This window comes from Heterodontus francisci, chromosome 5 (genome assembly GCF_036365525.1).
Source record: "Heterodontus francisci isolate sHetFra1 chromosome 5, sHetFra1.hap1, whole genome shotgun sequence".
NCBI lineage: Eukaryota > Metazoa > Chordata > Chondrichthyes > Heterodontiformes > Heterodontidae > Heterodontus > Heterodontus francisci.
Window position 1 is genome coordinate 83135953 of NC_090375.1, and position 24445 is coordinate 83160397.

The following is a 24445-nucleotide window of genomic DNA, read 5'->3' on the forward strand; positions in this document are numbered from 1 at the left end:
CTCCTGCTTTTGTTTCTTATGTTCCTATATTTTACTTTAAAATGGTTACATTTTACTGTGCATTAATATTCAGTGATTAAAATTACATTAGATTAGCAAGGTTAGATCAGTTGGTAAATTGGAAATATTGAACCAGATTATGTATTCAGCTTTGTAACATTTTCAAATAGTCAGCATGGATTTCTAAAAGGAAACATTTAACCAATATCATTGAATTCCTTGAAGAAGAAACAGAAAGAGTAGACAAGGGCAATGCAGTGGTATACATAGACTTTCAAAAGGCCTGGATGAGATGCCACATAGGAGACTCATGACAAATGTCAGGAGGTGCAGAGTCAGGGGCTAATTAGCAGGATGGATTAAAAGATGGCTGCAAATACCAGAAAACAGAATGGCAGAAAGTGGGAAGTTGTGTCCCACAGGGATCAGTACTTTCGCCAATGATGTTCACCATATAAATAAATTATTTGGAATCAGAAATTGGAGGTATGATATTGACATTTGCAGATCATATAAACAAGACATGAACAGGCATGCAGAGTGGGTGGATCAGTGACAAATTAGCTTCAATATAGTGAACTCTGGGTTATTTCATTGGGATAGGAGGAATAAGTCAGCCAATTATTTTTTGAGAGGGAGGAAACTAAATGGGATAAATGCAGCAGGTCTGGGAATACAGATGCATAAATCACTCAAAGTAACAACGCAAGTTGATATGGCCATAAAGGGTACAAATAAAGCAATGGCTTAATTTCTAGAGGAATGGAATACAAAAGCAGGGATGTATTGTTAAATTTATGCAAAACATTGGTCGACCGCACTTGGAGTACTGTGTGTCATTCTGGTCTCCAAACGACAAAAAGGATATTGAAACACTAGATATATTGCAGAAAAGATTTCCAGGGGTGTTACCAGAATTGAGAAGAAGCAACTATCATAAAAGATTGAGAAGACTGGGTCTCTTTTTCTCTGTTAAAGAGAAAAAAAGAGGAGATCCGATAGCGGACTTCAAAATTTTGAGAAGTTTGATAGGGTAAACGTGGAGAAACTGTTTCTTACTTCTGCGTGAATCCAGAACAAGAGGACATAAATATAAAACAGACAATAACATATTAAATAAAGAAATTGGAATAATTTCTTTACACAGAGAGTGGTGAGAATGTGGAACTCGCTCCCGCATAGGGGTTGAAGCAGGTAGCATTGATGCATTTAATTGAGGCTTAATGCTTACATGAGGGGGAAAGGAATAGATAGATATTGGGGCAGGGTGACAAGAGATAATTAGAATGGAAAAAGGATTGTGTGGAGTATAAAGTATGACGTAGACCACTGAGGCCAAATGGCCTGTTTCTGTGCTGTGAATTCTATGCAACACAATGTGAAAAGCTCTGCCTGGCATCACAAATTACCTGCGTATTTAGGGAATGGAAGCCTTTGAGTTTCATATAAATATGTGAGTTTACATTAGGAGCAAGCAATGCCAATGCTGGGGAATTCAACATTTCTGAAACAATTGACGAGCTTGTCAGTATTCAGTCTGGGATTACTGTTTCATTCTTTAATGTGCCTTATAGAGGAATGCACAGCCAAAGTCTGATCTGACAAGAGACCCATGGCTCTCTGGAATGAGTCTGTGGCATAAATGTTGAAAGCTGTGCTCATTTTCTGTGGCCAAGTGAGAGCTATGAGTTCATTGGACTCGGAGGCCCCGTTTGCTGTCTCAGGTGGATGTAAAAGATCCCATGGTACTATCTGAAGAAGAACAGGGTAATTCTCCCTGGTGACCTGGGCAGATTTATCCCTCAACCAACATTACTGAAAAACAGATTGTTGTTTGGGGCAACTTGCTGTGTGCAATGTTGTCTGCTGCATTTCCTTCATTACAACAGTGACTATGCTTCAAAAGTATTTTATTGACTGTAATGCATTTTGGGATTTCCTGAGGTCAAGCAAGGCACTTTATAAATGCAAGTTCTTTCTTTCCTTGGTTACAGACCTGGCCTAAGCAGCAAACAGAGTTCCTCCAAAGCTTTATGACTGATACGCATTCTCCAGAGATAGAGCTCCTGGGACAGGTCTTGGAAAGTGTACCTGGGTCTATAGGTCCTGCTGGATGGTAGTGCTGGAATGGTCTCGCTCTATTCTGAAACTACCTGCTTAATCTGTCTTGTCTTGCTGTCTCCTGCTGTCTCCCATTGTCTCCTGCTTCCTCTCTCCCTCCAGGTTATGTAAAGTGGGATTTGCATCAGGAAGCTCATTGTGCAGCTCTCAGATATTAGCTCAGTAATAGTGTTGGAATAGAATGCTTTCCAAGGATAATTAATAATGGTGAGGAAAATTTTCGGGGGATAAAAGTGACATTCTTTTTGCAGCATCTTTATTGAATCCCAAGATATCAACAAGTCTCCACAAGCAATCTCAGTTGAGTAGTGCCCCTTAAACCAAATACTTCCACCTGGATAAATGGATGGTGACAAACTGCACCCTTTAAATAGTGGAGCACATTTTCAAAAGTGGATGGGGTGGTGGAATTCATTGTATTTTGGATGAGTGACATCATTCTGTCCTGACTGTTGTATTTGCATTTGGCTGTCACTATGAGGCCGGAGCTTTGCAGCCTCTCCTGAAACAGGATACATTTTCTGCCAGAGCATGTCCCCAGAGGAACACCAGTGTACATCAGCACCAACGGAAATTCCTGGCCCCATAAAGTCACAAATTATGACTTACACCTTCCGTCAACCCAGGAATTTTGCAGCCAGTGATAAAACTCCAAAGCTGGTTTGTATACAAAACAGAATGGGGCCAATTTCTTTCAGCTGTTCCACTGGACTCCTATTATACTCTGGAAGCAGTCCGATGGACTGGCTCAGAAAAATGTTGGGACCCAGATGCTCCTTAGAAGGCCTTTGAAGGCTTCCTATTATTCAATTACTGTTTTACCTACAATTTTTTGAATGGCAAAAGGGTCTCCTAAACCATATTTTAAACAAGTAAGCAATATCATTTAGACATGTTTGTATCTTGTCAACCATATCATATTTTAATCCCCATTTTATCATGGGGCATGATCATTTCATGCAAGGGAGCTGGGTGAGCAAGTTAAGGCCCAGAGAGATTTTGACTCCTGAGGTCATTTTCATATCCAGGTCCTGACTCTCATCCGAATCTTGTTTAACTTGGTCATCTCAGTTTAAATTGTTACTCTGATAATTTCCTATGACTTAAAGAAGTAATTTCAAGAATTCATGATCAATTGTAGAAAATATTTATGACATTATTAGCATTGCAGATGTCATAGTAGAAATAGTCACCTGAATAATGCGACTGATTAACATTTCCATTTCACAACCACAGAAAATTCTATGACTGGATATAAGACCTCTTTGCATGACAATAAAATACCATGTTGCTACTTTTGAATGAAAATTTTATGCGTTCAGTGTTAAGGAACTGTAATGATTTTTGCTGCTCATCTGTTTCTTATAATATATTCAGTACACTTTCAGACATTCAGAATCATTATGTGAAAAGGAAAAAAATAATTGGCTCCCAGTATTAGTTCAGGATTTGTATTATTACCAGTGGACCTTTAACAGTCTCTTAGTTCATTTGAAGTAAACAGTCATCCTTCCAAATTTTCTATTTAGAGACAGTAGTCATTAAATATGTGAAATTAGAGAATGAAATAAGGCCTCGAGTGAGCAATGAAATGGTGGATAATGACAGTGGATTACCAGTAACTCTGAATATTTTAATAGTCAGTGTTGTGCTATATGACACCATATTAGGTATCAAGTGTATTTGCTGGCATGTGTCTCCATATTGTGTTGTCAAGCTTCTGATGACATTTATTTCCAACACTGCAAAGCTTCGTATGCCAATGTTTTAGGCAAGCTCTTTGATGGATTGACCTGCTGCTGGAGCTGTGTTTGTTCCGGGAACATGCTCAGGGGATTAAAAGGATTTCACCTCATCACTCGAGGTCAACCTGTGTTCGGAATGCAATTGGGTACAATATTAATTTCTGCATAATTGGAAAATGTATCAATCTGGTGCTGTCAGCCACTGCCAGCCATCTGGACTTGGAGCGGAAGTCATTAGTGGCAATTGTCATAACAATAGCAGCTTATTGGTGCTAATGAATGTGATTAAAATGTTTCACTGAAAGGAATACACAGCAGTTGAAAACCATAACAGCAATACTGAGCATGAGAACATTGAAATACGGAACAGCTTTTGTGATTTATATTTTGTAAATACTTGGACGTTTAATTTGGAAACTTTCTGAAAATATTTCAGTTATTACCAGTTTCTCTCTAATTTAATTCTGTATTGCTCCTTTGTCAACTGAGATGCTTACAAACAGAATAAAAATTACATAGACAATGGTAAGAGTAATTTAATGCGTCTGATCTAACCTGCGCCCGTTCAAAGTATTGCAGGCAGCAGGCAAATTTCGTGCTGCCTGTTAATTTAAATGATAGTGGTTTGCAGCCCAGTGCTGAACATGCTGTTGAATGACAGTATGCCTCAACAGGAGCTGAAGTTCGTGCAAGGCTAGCACTGCTTAAAGCTAGCCTGCGCTAATTAAAGACAGACTGTACCTCTTAAAGGAGAGGTGCAGTTAGGCTGTAGAAGGTACTGAAAGTCATTGGAGAAGAGTGTCTGACCTACAGGAAGAGTAAGAATGGGAGAGAGCCAGCTCCCAGATTTTCTGATTCAGGAGGTGGACAAGAGGGGAGAGGTCTTCTTCCCACAGAGGGATCAGGAGGCCCTCCAGACAAGTGCTGAAAAGGGTGTGGGAGCAGATCGCCATCGAGACCAAAGTGAGCAGTATCATCCCAAGGACTTGGATGCAGTGCCGAAGAAAGTTTAATATCCTCACACAAGTGGTCAAGGTCAGTGAATTCATCTTCAAATGCCATATCCTTACAACAGAGCCAGCAGTCTCGCATACTGCTCAGTGCATTTCACACCCCACTTCACTCACCTACCAACATTTTCACATCTCGCACAACTCATACCTCACATTCATTGCTTCGCTGCACCCTCACACACTTATCACCTGGCACCCACATTTCACACCTTGCACATACTGCCAGCTACTCACCCATGACAGCCACATCAACCAAACACAGTGCACCACACTCACTAACACACTTTCCTCTCTCTTGCAGGACATGGTGGTGCACAACTGGAGGCAGCAGCAGCTAACCAGCCCGACACAGGCACGGCCATGTCCTCACCCACATGGAGGAGACAGTGGTCACCATAATTGGAGCAGCCATCATTGAGACCTTGGCCAGCAGCAGGGCTGAGACCAAAGAAGATGACGGTATGTTTCTACCTAATGCGCCTTCTCACATCCCACTTCACCCTTATCCCACAATCTCTTCTGATATGCAAGCTACAGATGGTGTCAGCATGCACCTTTTACTTTTCCACCTCCCCCTCACCACAACCATATCCTTCTGCCTTTCTTCTTTCAGATACCCAACAACTGCCACCTGGCCAGCCAAGCAACAATGCAGGAGCAAAAAGACTAAGCGGTGCAGGACACGATGACGAAGAAACACCGTCACTCAATCTCACACTTGCAGCCACCAGCTCAGCTATTGGCACTGCATGAACTTTAGAGGAGGGCATAGAAGCGGGATCTGCATCTGTGGAGACACCTGCATGAGTGGCCTGCAGCCAGGCAAGAGGAAAGGATACTGCAGGTGCTGGACCCCCAGAGTGCAATGCCACACACAAATTCTGCTGCAGAGGACTCAGATGAGGTCTTCAATGGGGTGTCTACAGAAAAAGGCTGACGGATATGCACAATGAAATGCTTGGTGCATTGGCAAGCCTGCCAGAAAGCCTGCGGTCAATATCATGGAGCACAGGGGAGTCCAGCTCCAAATTGGCTCAGAATGTTGAGCAGAGCTTGGAGCCCATCCTTTCCAGCTGTATGTGGTGGTCAACCCCATGAGAACACTTGTAGACTCGACCACAATGCAGTGCCTGATGGCTGATGTCTCAGCCTCCACTGCAGCACAAGCAGAAGTGACCCAACATCCTGAGTGCTGAAGTGGAAACTCAGACTTAGGTCATGGACTCTCAATTTGTTGCTATGCAGGATCAGACTGCCGCCATCATGACTGCAGATATCAGTGCTCAAAGGGGCTTTCAGGGTCTCATATCAATCCAGCAATCTGTGTTCCAGCAGGATACTGGGATTGCTGTGGCATCGCTCCTGGGATTGCGATTGTGCTTCATGGTGTGCAAGCTTGTTGTGTTATTGGGTTCTTCACACAAACTTACCAATCACACACTGACGAATTTCAATAACTACTTTGGGTTCTTTTTATTGAAGACTCACAATACTATATACAATTACAGAAGAGTTTTACATGCACATCTTACCAGCGATCAATACAATTCTTACTACTGTGTCACATGCTGTATGGCATCACTTCCTGTAGTGACGATGCACATTCACTGTTTACATATTCTATTAAAGCAATATCACAACATTCCCCTTTATCCTTAAGTAGAACATTAGACAATAACAATAATTCACATAACATAACATAACAGGATTGCTGTGAACACTATTTACATAAGTTACACCTTGATCCATCATTGAAGAGCCCCTAAAGCATAAGCTGGTTTACTAACACGCCTAGACCTCATAATAGTAAAACTTTTCTGAGCTCTAGAATCATCACAACCATGTTCTTGACTCATCGATGTAGACGTGTGGGTATCCTGCACATTAGTGTTGTGCTCGTTGTCTTCACAGTGGTCTTCCACAATTTCACTTTCAGACCTCACCCACATACGTTTTCGCTGCTTTTGAAGTATTGGGTAAGATGCAGTTGAACAATTCCATGTAAATAGTGAGTGTGCATCATCACTGCAGGAAGTGATGTCATACAGCATGTGACACAGCAGTAGGAGTTGACCTCAGATCCTCCTCAACATCGCTCCATTAGGTGTTGTGACTTCATATGATCTTAGCTTGCTGCAAATCTTAGATACCTCTGCGGGGAACCAGGTTCCTTCTTTTGGGTGAACAACTCGAAGCTTTGTCCACATGTAAACTAGGCAAATCTGCACCTGCATGCCGACTGTGTGTAGACTTCATCTTCTTCTGCTTCTTCAGTAGTTTTTCCTGCACTGATGCTAACCTGGACAGATGATGGTTCGGAAGTGTTGTTCTGATCTGCCTCCCGAGCATGATATTGGCTGGTGACCATAATCCCATGTCTAATGGTGTTGCCTGTAAATGCAACATAGCAACGTGGAAATCCTGCTCTGTTTCCCTGTCCATCACAATAAGTGATTTAACTGTACAAACCATTCTCTCAGCAAAACCGTTGGATCTAGGATAACGTGAAGAGGCTGTTACATGGTTTAAGCCCCACTTGGAACACATATTCTGAAATGGTTTGCCTGTTTATTGTGGACCATTAACTGATACAATCTCCTCTGAATTACTAAAAAGACTAAATATAGCACTCATCGTATTCACTACATATGTGCTCGATGAATCCCTCAACTGTTTTTTGATTGGGAATTCTGAAAAGTAATCTGTGACTAAAAGGAAATCGTCACCACGAATGGTGAACAGATCCATTGCAATCCTCAACCAAGGATGCAATGAGACCTCATGAGTGTGTAGTGTTTCCCTTACTGGTTTGGCTGATGCGCTTGACACACCTCACACATCCTCACAGCTCTCTTTATACCGCACTTGATCCCAGTCCAGTACACAGTTTCCCTCTCCAGGCGTCTTGTTTGCTCAATCCCAAGTGGCTCTGGTTCAATTGCGACAAGATATCCTGATGAAGAGATTCAGCAATCAGCACCTGTCTTCCTTTAGATTTTAATCATCTTGAGATACCTAACTCACCCCTATATGGCCAAAAGGATCTTAGGTTGTTTTGAACCTCTTGTATCGTATCAGTCCAACCATCAACAATAACTCACCACAAGGCCTTCAGCAGTGGATCTTTGGCTGTTCCTTCTCTAAGTTGGTTCCACTTGTACAAAATTCAAACAGGACTGGATAGACTAGATGCAGGAAGGATGTTCCTGATGGCGGGGGAGCCCAGGACCAAGGGTCACAGTCTAAAGATAAGAGGTAAGCCATATAAGCACTGAGATGAGGAGGGATTTCTTCACCCAGAGAGTGGTGAACCAATGGAATTCTCTACCACAGAAAGCAGTTGAGGCCAAATCATTAAATATATTCAAGAAACAGTTAGATATAGTTCTTAGGGCTAAAAGAATCAAGGGATACGGGGAGAAAGCGGGAATAGGGTACTGAGTTTCGATGATCAGCCATAATCGTATTGAATTGTGGTCCAGTCTCGAACAGCAGAAAGGCCTAGTCCTGCTCCTATTTTTCTATGTTTCAATGTGCTGTCCAAAGCTCATAAAGTCAACAGTAAGTACATCTTCGACCTTTATATCCATACTGTTAACTTGTAGATCTAATGAAATATCCACTGTTTTCTTCGGATTTGGCAATTGGCCCAATGTATCCGATGTAACCGTCCTGTTCCCTGGTTTATAACGGACTTCACAGTCATACCCTTGGATTTTTACCAGTAGGCTTTGTAATCTAGGTGGCACACTTGTCAGAGGTTTGTAATGGCTCGTGATCCATTTTCACAATGAACCACTTATCAAAAAGGTACGTGTGGAACCTCATAATGCCAAACACTGGAGCAAGTGTCGTGTGCTCTATGCTCAAGTAATTGGCTTTGAAACATAGCAACATAGAAAATAGGAGCAGGAGTAGGCCATTTGGCCCTTCGAGCCTGCTCTGCCATTCATTATGATCATGGCTGATCTTCCAACTCAGTAGCCTGTTCCCGCTTTCGCCCCATACCCTTTGATCCCTTTAGACACAAGAGCTATATCTAACTCCTTCTTGAAAACATACAATCTTTTGGCCTCAACTGCTTTCTGTGGTAGTGAATTCCACAGGCTCACCATTCTCTGGGTGAAGACATTTCTCCTCATCTCAGTCCTGAAAGGTTTACCCCGTATCCTTAGACTATGACCCCTGGTTCTGGACTCCCCCAACATCGGGAACATCCTTCCTGCATCTACCCTGTCAAGTTCTGTTAGAATTTTACACTTTCTATGAAATCCCCCCTCACTCTTCTGAACTCCAGCGAATATAATCCTAACCGACTCAATCTCTCCTCATACGTCATTCCCGCCATCCCAGGAATCAGTCTGGTAAACCTTCGCTGCACTCCCTCTATAGCAAGAACATCCTTCCTCAGATAAGGAGACCAAAATTGCACACAATATTCCAGGTGTGGCCTCACCAAGGCCCTGTATCATTGCAGCAAGACATCCCTGCTCCCGTACTTGAATCCTCTCGCTATGAAGGCCAACATACCATTTGCCTTTTTTATTACCTGTTGCACCTGCATGCTTACCTTCAGCGACTGGTGTACGAGAACACCCAGGTCTAGCTGCATATTCCCCTCTCTCAGTTTATAGCCGTCCAGATAATAATCTGCCTTCCTGTTTTTGCTACCAAAGTGGATAACCTCACACTTATCCACATTATACTGCATCTGCCATGCATTAGCCCACTCACTCAACTTGTCCAAATCACCCTGAAGCCTCTCTGCATCCTCCTCACAACTCACCCTCCCACCCAGTTTTGTGTCATCTGAAAATTTGGAGATGTTACATTTAGTTCCCTCATCTAAATCATTAATGTATATTGTGAATAGCTGGGGTTCCAGCACCGATCCCTGCAGTACCCCACTAGTCACTGCCTGCCATTCAGAAAAAGATCCATTTATCCCTACTCTTTGTTTCCTGTTGGCCAACCAATTTTCTATCCATTGCAATACACTACCCCCAATCCCATGCACTTTAATTTTACACGCTAATCTCTTATGTGGGACTTTGTCAAAAGCCTTCTGAAAATCCAAATAAACCACATCCACTGGCTCCCCCTCATCGACTCGACTAGTTCCATCCTCGAGGAATTCTAGTAGATTTGTCAAGCATGATTTCTCTTTCGTAAATCCATGTTGACTCTACCCGATTCTACCACTGTTCTCTAAGTACTCTGCTATAAAATCTTTGATAATGGACTCTAGAATTTTCCCCACTACCGACATCAGGCTGACTGGTCTATAATTCCCTGCTTTCTCTCTGCCTCCCTTTTTAAATAGTGGGGTTACATTAGCTACCCTTCAATCTGTAGGAACTGTTCCAGACTCTATAGAATCTTGGAAGATGACCACCAATGCATCCACTATTTCAAGGGCCACTTCCTTAAGTACTCTGGGACACATACCATCAGGCCCTGGGGATTTATCGGCCTTCAATCCCATCAATTTCCCCAACACCATTTCTCTACGAATACTGATTTCTTTCAGTTCCTCTCTCTCACTAAGCCCTGTTTTCCCCAACATTTCTGGTATGATATTTGTGTCCTCTTTTGTGAAGACAGAACCAAAGTATGCATTTAGTTGGTCAGCCATTTCTTTATTCCCCATAATAAATTCTCCTGTTTCTGACTGTAAGGGACCTACATCTTTTTCTCTTCACATACCTATAGGAACTTTTACAGTCAGTTTTTATGTTCCCCGCAAGCTTGCTCTCATACTCTATTTGCCCCTTCTTAATCAATCCCTTGGTCCTCCTTTAATAAAAGAAAAATACTGCGGATGCTGGAAATCTGAAATAAAAACAAGAAATGCTGGAACCACTCAGCAGGTCTGACAGCATCTGTGAAAAGAGAAGCAGAGTTAACGTTTCGGGTCGGTGACCCTTCTTCGGAACTGACAAATATTAGAAAAGTCATAGGTTATAAGTAGGTGAGGTGGGGGTGGGGCAAGAGATAACAAAGGAGGTCGAGATTGGACCAGGCCACATAGCTGACCAAAAGGTCACGGAGCAAAGGCAAACAATATGTTAATGGTGTGTTGAAAGACAAAGCATTAGTACAGATTAGGTGTTAATACACTGAATATTGAACAGCAGCAAGTGCAAACCTGAAAAAAAAACAGTGGGTAAGCAAACTGAACAAACTAAGATGAAATGAAATAAATGCAAAAAAAGGATTGTAAAAAATGTAAAAAAGAATGTAAAAAAAAAGGAAGAAAAAATAACTAAAAATGAAAGTAAAATGGGGGGCTGTCATGCTCTGAAATTATTGAACTCAATGTTCAGTCCGGCAGGCTGTAGTGTGCCTGATCGGTAGATGAGATGCTGTTCCTCGAGCTTGCGTTCATGTTCACTGGAACACTGCAGCAATCCCAGGACAGAGATTTGAGCATAAGAGCAGGGGGGAGTGTTGAAATGGCAAGCAACCGGAAGCTCAGGGTCCTGCTTGCGGACTGAGCGGAGATGTTCCTCCTTGGTCCTCCTTTGCTTGCATTGATGAGAGACTCTTCCTGTATAAGGCAAGCTCCTAGCCCTTTCGGCGATGCATCAACTTCCAAGACTGTTTCTTTTCTTGGTCGTAGTATTGAAGAAGACTTGTCTTCTCTGACAATGACTGCTTAAGTGATTCAAGTATGTGTTGGTGGTCCTCTTGCCACACAAATAGAACACCTTTTCTTAGCAGTTCTCTCAATGCTGATGTTTTCTCAGCAAAGTTGGGTATGTAGGATGGTAAGAAATTGGGTAACCCCAGACATCATTGCAAATCTTCTTGGTCTTGCGGTGTAAACATAGATTGTATGTTTTCTATTTTGCTTGGATCAGGACGTATCCCAATGTCAGGAACATAGGAACATCAGGTTCATAGGAACATAGGAGCAGGAGCTGGCCATTGAGCCCATCGAGTCTGCTCCGCCATTCAATACGATCATGGCTGATCATCCACTTCAATGCCTTTTTCCCACACGATCCTCATATCCCTTTATACCATTGGTATTTAATTAGAATAGATCGAATTGAAGAAGTTGATGTGACTTACACTTATTTCACACTTTTTGCTGTTAAAAACAAGACCTTCTTTTCTAGCTATTAACACATGAAGATTTTAATCATGCTCTTCCTTTGTGGTACCCATGACTGCAATGTCATCCGCTATACATATATAACCTGGAACATTTTCAGTAATCCTGTCCATATGTTGCTGGAATAGATCTTGACTTACATTTAAGGCCAAGTGGTAATCTCTGGAAACAATACCTTCCAAATGGTGTTCTAAATGTGGTTGATTCCTGTGACCCTTCTGATAAATGCATGGACCAATAACCATGTTTTGTGTCTAATGTGGAGAGGAGCTTGCTCCAGCAAACCTTGGTTTTAATTCTTTCAATGTCAGAATTTTATGTGCCACCACGATTCAAGCATCTTGGGTCCAAATGCACCCGAATTATATCATTTTTCTTCAGTAACCAAGAGATAGAGCCACACCAGTTAGTATGTTGTTGCACATGACAAATAATGCCATTTTGCTCCATATCATTTAAGCTTTTCTTGGATGTGTACACTGCACTTCTTAGGCAGGTCAAATGAAGGAATTGCATCTTCTCTTAAATGCAAACAGTATCACATTTGAAACTCCCCACAGCATCGAATCTGTCTGGGCACTTCAGCTGTAAGTCATGGACTGACTGGATAGGATCATTTTTAACATTTTCATCCACCAATGGTGCATTGTTGATTTCGTGTATGGTCACAATTCTGAGTTTGCTACACGCCGGTAATCCTGCTACTGCCGGACCATTTGTGTCTACCAAGTAGATGACCATGCAGACTAGTCATAGCTGATTTCAGTGTCAGTGTACTGATACAATGGATTGGTGACCGTTGTAAGCTGTCAACCTGGCTGATATAGGCTGTACCATTGACTCCCATCAGTAAAGATAGATGTCTTTTGAGATTCATAATGGCAGAATGTTGGCACTAGCTCTGGTGTCTATCTTGGCTTTGAGCATGTGTTTGCCATTCTTATATAGGGCTGAATTTTGTGCCCACTGTGGAGCTCCTGGCACCTGACCAAAAAGGCAGGGGAAACTCTGCCTCGACCATCTGGAGCTGCCGACCCCACCACCTCCCCCACCCCACATCTTGCCCCCCCACCACCCCGGAGCGATTCTACACTGCTGGGCCAATTAACAGACTGGCACAGGGATCCCTGCCCCTTTAAAGATGGGATCCCGCCTCCAAGAGCTGCCGGTCAATCGCAAGGCAGGAGTTCAGCAGTATTGGCAGTATCACTGGGAGTGGTGGCCACTGCTGGCAATGCAATCCTGTTACCAACCTCATGTTTGTGTCTGTGCTTGCGTTGACTTCCGGCACACTCCTTGTTGCTGCTGCCAATACACTGTGCACATTTTTTATTTGCTTGTGGCTTATTGTAGTCTCTGACCACACTGACATAGCCCAATTTCCTGCACTGACATGCCCAATGCCCTTTCAAGCCTCACATCTTGCAGTGGTCTTGAAATGCTGGACAATTCCGCGGCTGGTGTAGGAGACCGCAGCACCCACAGGATTCATCCTGTTTTGCTGCTTTGGCCACTTCGCCAATGGTCGTAGCCACACCCAACCCTTACAGGTGTTGCCTTACTGCCCCAATGGCTTTAAATTTCCTACCGTCTTTCAACAAAGTGTCGGTATCATGCCCTTTCTTTTTTTCCAATAGGCCTCTCTTGAAGGCTTTGAATGGCGTTGAACAATGACAAGTTCGATGATTCTCTCTGACAACTCACTTCAAAGAAATCACAGTCTCTGCCCGAATCACAGCATCAGCGTGCAAAGTGATCAATTGACTCCTTCAGCAGTTGTCTGAATGCCATTAACTCTACACGGTGGATTCTGAAATTTATCTTCATGCGGAGTTAATTTTCCTGTGTATTCCAGAGCTTCTCAAGACCTTATGATCCTTTTTTCTTTACTCAGTCATGGTATGTGGCATCACTGGCCAGATCAGCATTTATTTCCCATCCCTAATTGCCCTTGAGAAGGTGATGGTGAGCTGCCTTCTTGAACCGCTGCACTCAATGTGAGGTAGGTGCGGAACAGTGCTGTCAAGATTTTGACCCAGCGACAGTGAAGGAACGGTGATATAGTTCCAAGACAGGATAGTGTGTGACTTGGAGGGGAACTTGCAGGTGGTGGTGTTTCCATGCATTTGCTGCCCTTGTCCTTCTAGTTAGTAGAGTTCACTGGTTTGGAAGGTGCTGTTGAAGGAGTCTTGGTGCATTGCTGCAGTGCATCTTGTAGATGGCACACACCGCTGCCACTGTGCGTCGATGGTGGAGGGAGTGAATGTTGTGGATGGGGTGCCAATCAAGCAGGCTGCTTTTTCCTGGATGGTGTCGAGCTTCTTGAGTGTTGTTGGAGCTGCACCCATCCAGGCAAGTGGAGAGTACTCCATCACACTCCTGACTTGTGCCTTGTAGATGGTGGACAGGCTTTGGGGAGTCAGGCGGTAGGGTATCCGCCGTAGGATTCCCAGCCTCTGACATGTTCTTGTAGCCATGGTATTTATATGGCTACTCCAGTTCAGTTTCTGGTCAATGGTAACCCCAGGATGTTGATAGTGGGGGATTCAGCGATGGTAATGCCATTGAATGTCGAGGGGAGATGGTTAGATTCTCCCTTGTTGGAGATGATCATTGCCTGGCACTTGTGTGGCGCAAATGTTACTTGCCACTTATCAGCCCAAGCCTGGATATTGTCCAGGTCTTGCTGCATTTCTACACAGACTGCTTCAGTATCTGAGGAGTCGCGAATGGCGCTGAACATTGTGCAATCATCAGTGACCATCCCCGCTTCGGACCTTATGATTGAAGGAAGGTCATTGATGAAGCAGTTGAAGATGGTTGGGCCTAGGACACTATGCAGAGGAACTCCTGCAATGATGTCCTGGAGCTCAGATGATTGACCTCCAACAACCACAACCATCCTCCTTTGCGCTAGGTATGACTCCAACCAGTGGAGAGTTTTCCCCCTGATTCCCATTGACTCCAGTTTTGCTAGAGCTCCTTGATGCCATACTCAGTCAAATGCTGCCTTGATGTCAAGGGTAGTCACTCTCACCTCACCTCTTGTGTTCAGCTCTTTTGTCCATGTTTGAACCAAGGCTGGAATGAGATCAGGAGCTGAGTGTCCTGGTGGAACCCAAACTGAGCATCACTGAGCAGGTTATTGCTAAGCGAGTGCCACTTGACAGCACTGTCGATGCCACCTTCCATCACTTTACTGATGATTGAGAGTAGGCTGATGGGGCGGTAATTGGCCGGGTTGGACGTGTCCTGCTTTTTGTGTACAGAACATACCTGGGCAATTTTCCACATTGTCAGGTAGATGCCAGAGTTGTAGCTGTAGTAAAACAGCTTGGCTTGGGTGCAGCAAGTTCTGGAGCACAGGTCTTCAGTACTATTGCCGGAATATTGTCAGGGCCCATAGCCTTTGTAGTATCCAGTGCTTTCAGTTGTTTCTTGATATCACGCGGAGTGAATCAAATTGGCTGAAGTCTGGCATCTGTGATGCTGGGGACTTCAGGAGGAGGACGAGATGAATTATCAACTCAGCACTTCTGGCTGAAGATTGTTGCAAATGCTTCTGCCATCTTTTGCACTGATGTGCTGGGCTCCCCCACCATTGGGAATGGTGATATTTGTGGATTCACCTCCTCCAGTTAGTTGTTTAATTGTCCACCACCAATCACTGCTGGATGTGGCAGGACTGCAGAGCTTAGATTTGATCAGTTGGTTACGGGATCGCTTAGCTCTGTCTATCACGTGATGCTTATGCAGTTTGGCACGCAAGTAGTCCTGTGTTGTAGCTTCACCAGGTTGACACCTCATTTTGAGGTATGCATGGTGTTGCTCCTGGCATGCCCTCCTGATTGAACAAGTGTTGGTTTCCTGGCTTGATGGTAATGGTGGAGTGGGGGATATGCTGGGCCATGAGGTTACAGATTGTGGTTGAGTACAATTCTGCTGCTGCTGCTGATGGCCCACAGCGCCTCCTGGAGGCCCAGTTTTGCATTGCTAGATTTGTTCGAAACCTATCCCATTTAGCATGGTGGTAGTATGACACAACATGATGGAGGGTATCCTCAATGTGAAGGCGGGACTTTGTCTCCACAAGGACTGTGCAGCGGTCACTCCTACCAATACTGTCATGGACAGATGCATCTGCAGCAGGCAGGTTGGTGAGGACAAGGTCAAATATGTTTTTTCCCTCACCACCTGCCGCAGAGCCAGTCCAGCAGCTATGTCCTTTAGGACTCGGCCAGTAGTGGTGCTACTGAGCCACTCTTGGTGATGGACATTGAAGTCCCCCACCCAGAGTACATTCTGCGCCCTTGCCACCCTCAGTCCTTCCTCCAAGTGGTGCTCAACATGGCAGAGTACTGATTCATCAGCTGAGGGAGGGCAGTAGGTGGTAACAGCAGGAGGTTTCCTTGCCCATGTTTGTGCTGCTGCCATGAGACTACATGGGGTCCGGAGTCGATGTTGAGGACTCCCAGGGCAACTCTCTCCCGACTGTATACCATTGTGCCAAAACCTCTGGTGGGTCTGTCCTGCCAGTGGGACAGAACATACCTGGATATAGTGATGGCAGTGTCTGTAAGGTATGATTCTGTCAGGCTGTTGCTTGACTAGTCTGTGGGACAGCTCTCCCAACTTTGGCACAAGCCCCTAAATGTTAGTAGGGAGGACTTTGCAGGGTCGACAGGGCTGGGCTTGGCATTGTTATTTCCGGTGCCTAGGTTGATGCCGGGTGGTCTGTCTGGTTTCATTGACTTCGTAGCGGTTAGATACAACTGAATGGTTTGCTAGGGCATTTCTGAGGGCATTTAAGAGTCAACCACATTGCTGTGGGTCTGGAGTCACATGTAGGCCAGACCAGGTAAGGACAGCAGATTTCCTTCCCTAAAGGGCATTAGTGAACCAGATGGGTTTTTACAAAAATCAACAATGGTTTCATGGCCATCGTTAGACTAGCTTTTAATTCCAGATTTATTAACTGAATTCAAATTTCATTTCTTGCTGCAGTGGGATTCAAACCCATGTCCCCAGAGAAATACCCTGGATTTCTGGGTTACTAGTCTCGTGACAATACCATTGCACCACTGCCTCCTCTATCCTCATTGGCTAGACCTGACGTATTAATTCAATGGAGTCCCTCATTTCCAATGGTTATTTTAATCTTCACTGCCTGTCTGTCAGGTTCAGTGTTGGATAAATCCAAGAAACATAATTCCATTCTCTGGGGAAAAAGCGTAAACTGGGTTAGGGCATCAGTGGCTTTCCAATTCAGGATGGTAAATTTAGTAGTCATCGTTGCGATGCTCCTTACTTCTCAAGGATCCTTCTGCTTACTGTGGGTTGGGTTTCCTTTGATGGAAGTATTAAACAGTATTGTAGAACTGCTGTGCCCTCAGCTTGAGTCTTCGCCACGCCCAGCCCTGGGCTCAGTATCGCTGTAGCTCTGTGGCACTGAAGCCTGTATTGCATGCTTTTTCTTTGGCCCCACCCAGAAACCACACCACAATGCCCCAGTGCCTTCACAACCTTTCAGCTCAATTCCACACCGACTTTTGTGGCCCGAGCCTGAACCGACTAAATATTCTTACTGACCACCTATCCAGTTATCCTCCTAATCAGTTACTCGCTATTTTTTCGAGCACTGTTGCTCGTGGGTACTTCTACCTCCAGTGTCTCACTTTATTGCTTCTGCTTTTGTAGCAGACTGCTTGTGTTGTTCCAATTTATGAACAATATGAAGGCTTGTAAAAAGACAATTTGCTCTCTGCTATTGAAGTAACACACTAATCACAATTGAAAATATATGAGAAAATGCTTGTCAGACATTATACCAAGACCGGCGGTGGGGAGGATAAAGAAGTGACCTGGAGAGTGAGAGCACAGTGTGACCGGTGACAGGGAGGATAAAACTATGACCCGGAGAGCGAGAGCACAGTGAGACAGGCTGGAAATATAAAAGACCGGCCCAGAGAGTGAAAGCAGTGAGATGGGCGGGAAAGATAAAAGAGTGACCCGGTGAGCAAGAGTACAGCGAGATCGATGATGGGGAGGATAAAACAGCGACCTGGAGAGCGAGACCACAGTGAGATTACATAAACAGAGAGTATTACTTAAACGGAGAATGACTGCAGAACTCTGGGGTGCAGAGGGATCTAGGTGTTCTAGTGCATGAGTCACAAAACGTTAGTATGCAGGTACAGCAAGTAATAAAGAAGGCTAATGGAATGCTATCCTTTATTACAAGAGGAATTGAAAATAAAAGTAAGAATGCTACGCTTCAGGAGCAGGCTCGAGGGACTGAATGGCCTACTTCTGCTTCTAATTCGTATGTTCTTATGTATTTTCGAGATGGGCGGGAAAGATAAAAGAGCAGCCCCCGAGAGCGACTGCGCAACAAGATCGATGGGAAGGATAAAAGAGCTCTGGGGAGGGTTCAGAACAGAACCACTGCATTCAAAGAAACATAAATCAAAGCGTGACATCAGAGGAAAGCAGGAAAATGATTGGTTGGTGGGTATTTTTCTTATTCCCTCTCTAAACCAGGGCATTTTTTCAAATTAGGAGCCAGGAAATTAATAACCTCAATCGGGTTGAGTATAACAGTAAGTGAATTAATAAGAGCAGTGGCACAGAGCAGCTCTAGAGGCATTAATTAAAATTCATAGTTTAAACAAGGTACCAATTAGATTCTAAAAGAGGAATTAGAGATTTTTTTTCAGATCATGGATGGGCAGCTGTGACCTGTTGCTTGATTTTCCTTCACCATATAGGACCTCCAGGACACTTCACGTGCCTTGGGGGACCAGGTGTGTAGGAAGTGAGTCCAGCTGCTTGAACTTGAGCTCAGGATATCTGAGCTCACGAGGCAGCTGGAGTCATTGTGGAGCATCAGGGATCCAGAGAGTCTCCTGGATCGTACTTTCTAGGAAGTAGTCACCCTACAGGCAGTAAAATTTCAGGATAGTAGGTGGGTGGCCATCCAAAGAGTAGGAAGAGACAGGAGGTGCAAGAGACTTCAAGGTGTGTGCCACTCTCAAACAGATATTCAGCATTGGAGACGGCTGGGAGTGCTGATATCCTGAAGGAGTGCAATTCAGACTATGGCACCAATAGACAAGGGACTGTACAGGAGAGAGCACCAAAGTGTAGAAATGCAGTTCTTACAGGAGATTCCATAGTTAGGTGAACAGACAGACATTTCTGTAACCTTCATTGTGAGTTCTGCATGGTGTGTTGCCTCCCTGGCACCAGGGTAAAGGACGTCATGGAGAAGGTGCAGGATATTCTGCAGTGGGAATGGAGTGAATCAGAGGTTGTGGTACACGTTGATATCAACGACATAGAGACAGCAGGTATTGAGGTATTGAGATTTTCAGGAGCTAGGGAGGAAGTTAAGGAATAGGACTTCGAGGTAGTAATCTCTAAATTGCTCCCAGTCCACGTGCTAGCGAAAGTAGAAATAGCTAGATAGGGAAGATCAATGTGTGCTTTGAAACAGGTTGCAGGAGGGATGGCTTCAGGTTCTTGAGGCATTGGAGCCAGTTCTGGGGCAGAAGGCTTCTATTCAAAAGGGACGGTTGCACCTCAACAAGACTCAAACCAATGTCCTCGTGTGGAGGTTCACTAATATGGTTGGGGAGGATTTAAACTAAATTGGCAGGGGCATGCGCACCAGCACATAGCAGTAGAAAAGAGGAATGAGGTGCATAATGTGAGTGTTGGACTGTACTAGAGAAGGGAGTAGTTCCATATTAGATAGGAGCAGACTGAGAAGGGCTATGAGGAATGCAAAGGCAGGGTTACAATGAATGTATGTAAGTGCACAAAGTGTGGTAAATAAGGTTGGTGAGCTACAAGCACAATAGCAGTAGGGGAATATGATGTAGTGACAATATGGAAACGTGGACAATATGAAAATGGTGAAGACTGGACACTTAATATACAAGGATATAAAGTGCTCAGAAAAGATAGAGAAAGAAGAAGGGAGGTAGGGTGGCAGTACTGATTAGGGAAGACATTGTCGTGTTGGAAACAGGAGACGTTCTTGAAGGAGCAAGGACAGAATCTATTTAGTTAGAGTTGAGAAGCAAAAAGGGTATGATCATGCTACTAGAGGTATTCCATAGGCCTCCAATAGTGAAAGAGAGATAGAGGAGCAAATCTGCAGGGAAAACACAGAGATGTGCAAGAGTGGTAATATTGGAGCACTTTAATTACCCAAATATCAATTGGGATAATGTTAGAGTAAAGGGTAAGGAGGGGGGAGGAATTTCTGACATGTGTTCATGAGAACTTCCTTGAGTATATTTTCGGCTCAACTAGAAAGGAGGCATTGCTCGATCTGGAGCTGGGAAATGAGGTGGGCCGAGTGGACCAAGTGTCTGTGGGGGTGTACTTGGTAAGAATGATTGTCGCATCGTAAAGTTTAGACTTGTAATGCAGAAAAGCAAGGAACGATACAAGGTAGAATGGCTAGATTGGAAAAGGGCTCATTTCAATGCAATGAGAAGGGATCTAGCCAGGGTAAAATGGAACCAAAGACTGACGGGAGAAACGGTAATGGAGCAATGGGTTACCTTTAAGGAAGAGATACTTCAGGTACAAGCTAGGTACATTCCAACAAGGGCAAAAGGTAGGAGAACCAAAACCAGGGTTCCTTGGATGACAAAGGAGATGCAGACTATAATTAACCAAAAAAGACGGTGTATGATGCATGTCAGGTGAATTATTCCAGTCAGAACTAGGTTAATACAATAAGTTGAGAGGGGAGGTGAAGAGGAAACTAAGACTGGCAAAGAAAGAATACAAAAATAATAAGAGGGTAGTAAGAGATGGAGTGGAGCCTATTAGGGACATAGGGTAATATAGGCAAGTCAAGACTAGAATACTTCATGAGAACTTTGTATCACTGTTTACTAAGGAAGAGGAATCTGACAAAATATTGGTAAAAGCGGAGAGTCGAGGCAATGAGGCAATGGATAGGGTAAAAATTGAGAGGGAGTGGGTACTGGAAAGGCTGGTTATGCTTAGGGTAGATCCATCGCCTCGTCCGGAGGGCTTGTGTGAAGTGGGGGTGGAGATAGCGCAAGGGCTTTCCATAATCTTCCAAACTTCCCTAGATGTGGGGGAATTGCCAGAGAATTGGGGAGAGGCAAATGTGACACCGTTATTCAAGAAAGGATGTAAGGACAGTCCTAGCACGTACAGGCCAGTTAGTTTAACATCAGTGGTGGGTTAGGTTTCAGCAATAATCAGGGCAAAAAATCAACAGACACTTGGAGAGGTTTGTGTTAATTAAGGATAGCCAGCATGGAATTTTAAAAGGGAGATCATGCTTGACTAATATAATTGAAATTTTAACAGAGAAGGTTGTTGAAGGGAATGCAGTGGATGTTGTCTGTATGGATTTTAAGGAAGTGTTTGATCAAGTACCACATTAAAGGCTACTTAACAAAATTGAGGCTCATGCAATAGTAGGGTCAGTGTCCAATTGGATAAAAAATGAAGGAAAGAAAACAGCAAGTCATGGTAAATGGTTGTTTTTCAGACTGGAGGATGGTAGACAGTGGTGTTCCCCAAGGGTCAGTACTAGGACCACTGCTTTTTTTGCTGTATATAAATTACTTGGATCTTGGAATACAGAGTAGCATTTCAAAATTTGCTGACAATATCAGACCTGGATGAATGGCCATTAGTGACGATGATACGAGCAACCTGCAACAGTACATAGATAGGCTAGCAGAATGGGCAGACATGCGGCAGCTGGAATTTATCACAGACAAGAGGGAAGCGATGCATTTAGGGTGAAACAATATAGAATTAATGGCACAGTTCTAAAGAGTATGCAGGAATAGAGGGAGCTGAGGGTGCATGTGTATAGCTCTTTGAAGGTGGCAGGACATATCGAGATCTTGGGCTTCATAAATAGAGGCATTGAGTGTCATGATGGCTGCTTGTGTGTGTGGACTTGAGTATTAGATACTATACAGTACAAAGAACAAACAAGGAACAGTACAGCACAGGAACAGGCCATTCGGCCCTCCAAGCCTGCGCCGAATGAGAAACTGAAAGGAACATTCTGTACTATAGGGAGTGACCTGACCTGGGTTTTTTTGCAAGGTCAGATAGCACATGTCGTAGCAGTAAGAAGAAGCCTTCATTAAAGCTTTTAAATCTTTGTCAAAGTTAAATCTATGACTTCAAGTGTGATTCTTTCAGCCTGAGCTGTGACATTGAGTGCAAAAGCAGGGAAGTTATGCTGAATCTTTATAAAGTTCGAGTTAGACTCCAGCTAGATTATTGCGTCCAGTTCTGGTCACCATGCTTTTGATAGAATATGAGGATTCTTGAGAGGGTGCAGAGGAGATTTACCAGAATGGTACCAGGGATGGAGGATTTTAGTTACAAGGCTAGGTTGGAAAAGCTAAGGTTGTTCTCCTTGAAGCAAAGAAGATTGAGGGAGATTTGATAGAATGTACAAGATTCTGACAGGTTTGGATATGGTAGACAAAGGAAAGCTATTCCCAAAAGCTAGATGACACAGATTTAAGATTTTGGGCAAGAGATGGAGGGAGAATATGTGGAAAAACTTTTTTACGCAGCGAGTGGTAATGACCTGGAACTTGCTGCCCACGAGGATGGTGGAAGCAGAGACAATCAATAATTTCAAAAGGAAATTGGGTGGGCACTTGAAGGAAATAAACTTGCAGGGCTACGGGGATCCAGCGGGAGAATGGGACTGACCGGATTGCTCTGTTAGGAGCTTTCGTGGACATAATGGGCCAAACGGCCTCCTTCTGTGCCATAAAAGACTCAATGACTCTCTGATTTAAATATATGGTTACAAAGGATAGATAAGTAAATTAAATGCATAAGCAGAAGTGAGGTAAATCAGACTTTTAGACTTTTGAAAATTTGGACCACATTGAATTGAAGTCCTTTCCATTTTTTTGACTAAAATTTAAAATCATACACTAGTTTTCACAATGATATAGAACTAGTGTATATTCTCAGCAATGCGTTTACAGGTGGGCGCATTGACAGCCTCGTGCATTTGTATATAGTAACTTAACATATTCAACTCTGAGGCAGACATAAGGTGAGATCATCAGGGATGCAAAGGATGAATCCACCCCCTCCAGTGATGCTTTTGGGTCAGGTCACTTCTTCTGGAGAGCTGAAACTAATGGTGATGCGAATCCCACACAAATCTCAGTGTATTGAAAGCATGGTGTTCGGGAATCCCATTAGTAGCTTTCACTAATGGAAGTTTCTTCTTTCCACACCTCCAAGAATTAGATTGGGATCTCCTGTATTATGTCTGGGGTTTTACATGTACATTATCTGCCTTAACTGGCTTGCTTTGGACTGATACATAATCCAGTTCAAAAATATCAATTGATATCTGAACAAAATCAACCAACATCAGGGCTAGAGTCCAAGGCTGACTGAAGTGAAACATTGCTTTTATGTAGCATAGACATCAAGACTAAAGTGGAAACTGAGCTGCATTACTAATATTAATATCTACATTTGGACGGATGTGATTAATGTAATCATAAGGTTAAGCATTGGTGATTACAATAAAAGTAAATTGACTCTTAGCAGCCATTAACAGAATCTAAATCAATATAACTATAACAGTTTAACAGTAACTTAATTATAGGTTCCACAATACAGCCCCCACTGCATATAGAATGAGCATTCGTGCTAATGTGATTCGCCCACAGTTTGTGATGGATGGAAAAACCATCTGAATGCACTTGCCTGAAGGCTGCACTTTTGACTACTTCTCGCAGTAGTTAATAATGCAAACAGCTGACTGAAGACCTGACTTTGCCTGAAATCAACATAGCCTTTAAATCAGGAAGTATGAATGCATTTTAAGAGGTCTGGAAGGCCCAAAATATTATGGTACTCGTACCGAGCGCAAAGGAAGATGGTTGTGGTTGTTGGAGGTCAATCATCTCAGTCGCAGGACATCAATGCAGGAGTTCCTCAGGGTAGTGTCCTAGGCCCAACCATCTTCAACAGCTTCATCAATTACCTTCCTTCAATCATAAGGGCAGAAGTGGGGATGTTCGCTGATGAATGCACAATGTTCAGCACCATTCACGACTGCTCAGATACAGATGTAGTCCATGTAGAAATGCAGCATGACCTGGACAATATTCAGGCTTGGGCTGCTACGTGGCAAGTTACGTTTGCACCACACAAGTGCCAGGCAATGACCATCTCCAACAAGAGAAAATCTAACCATCTCCCCTTGACATTCAATGGCATTACGATCACTGAATCCCTCACTATCAACATCCTGCAGGTTACCATTGACCAGAAACTGAACTGGAGTAGCCATATAAATACCGTGGCTACAAGAGCAGGTCAGAGGCTAGGAATGCCGTGGCAAGTAACCCACCTCCTGACTCCTCAAAGCCTGTCCACCATCTACA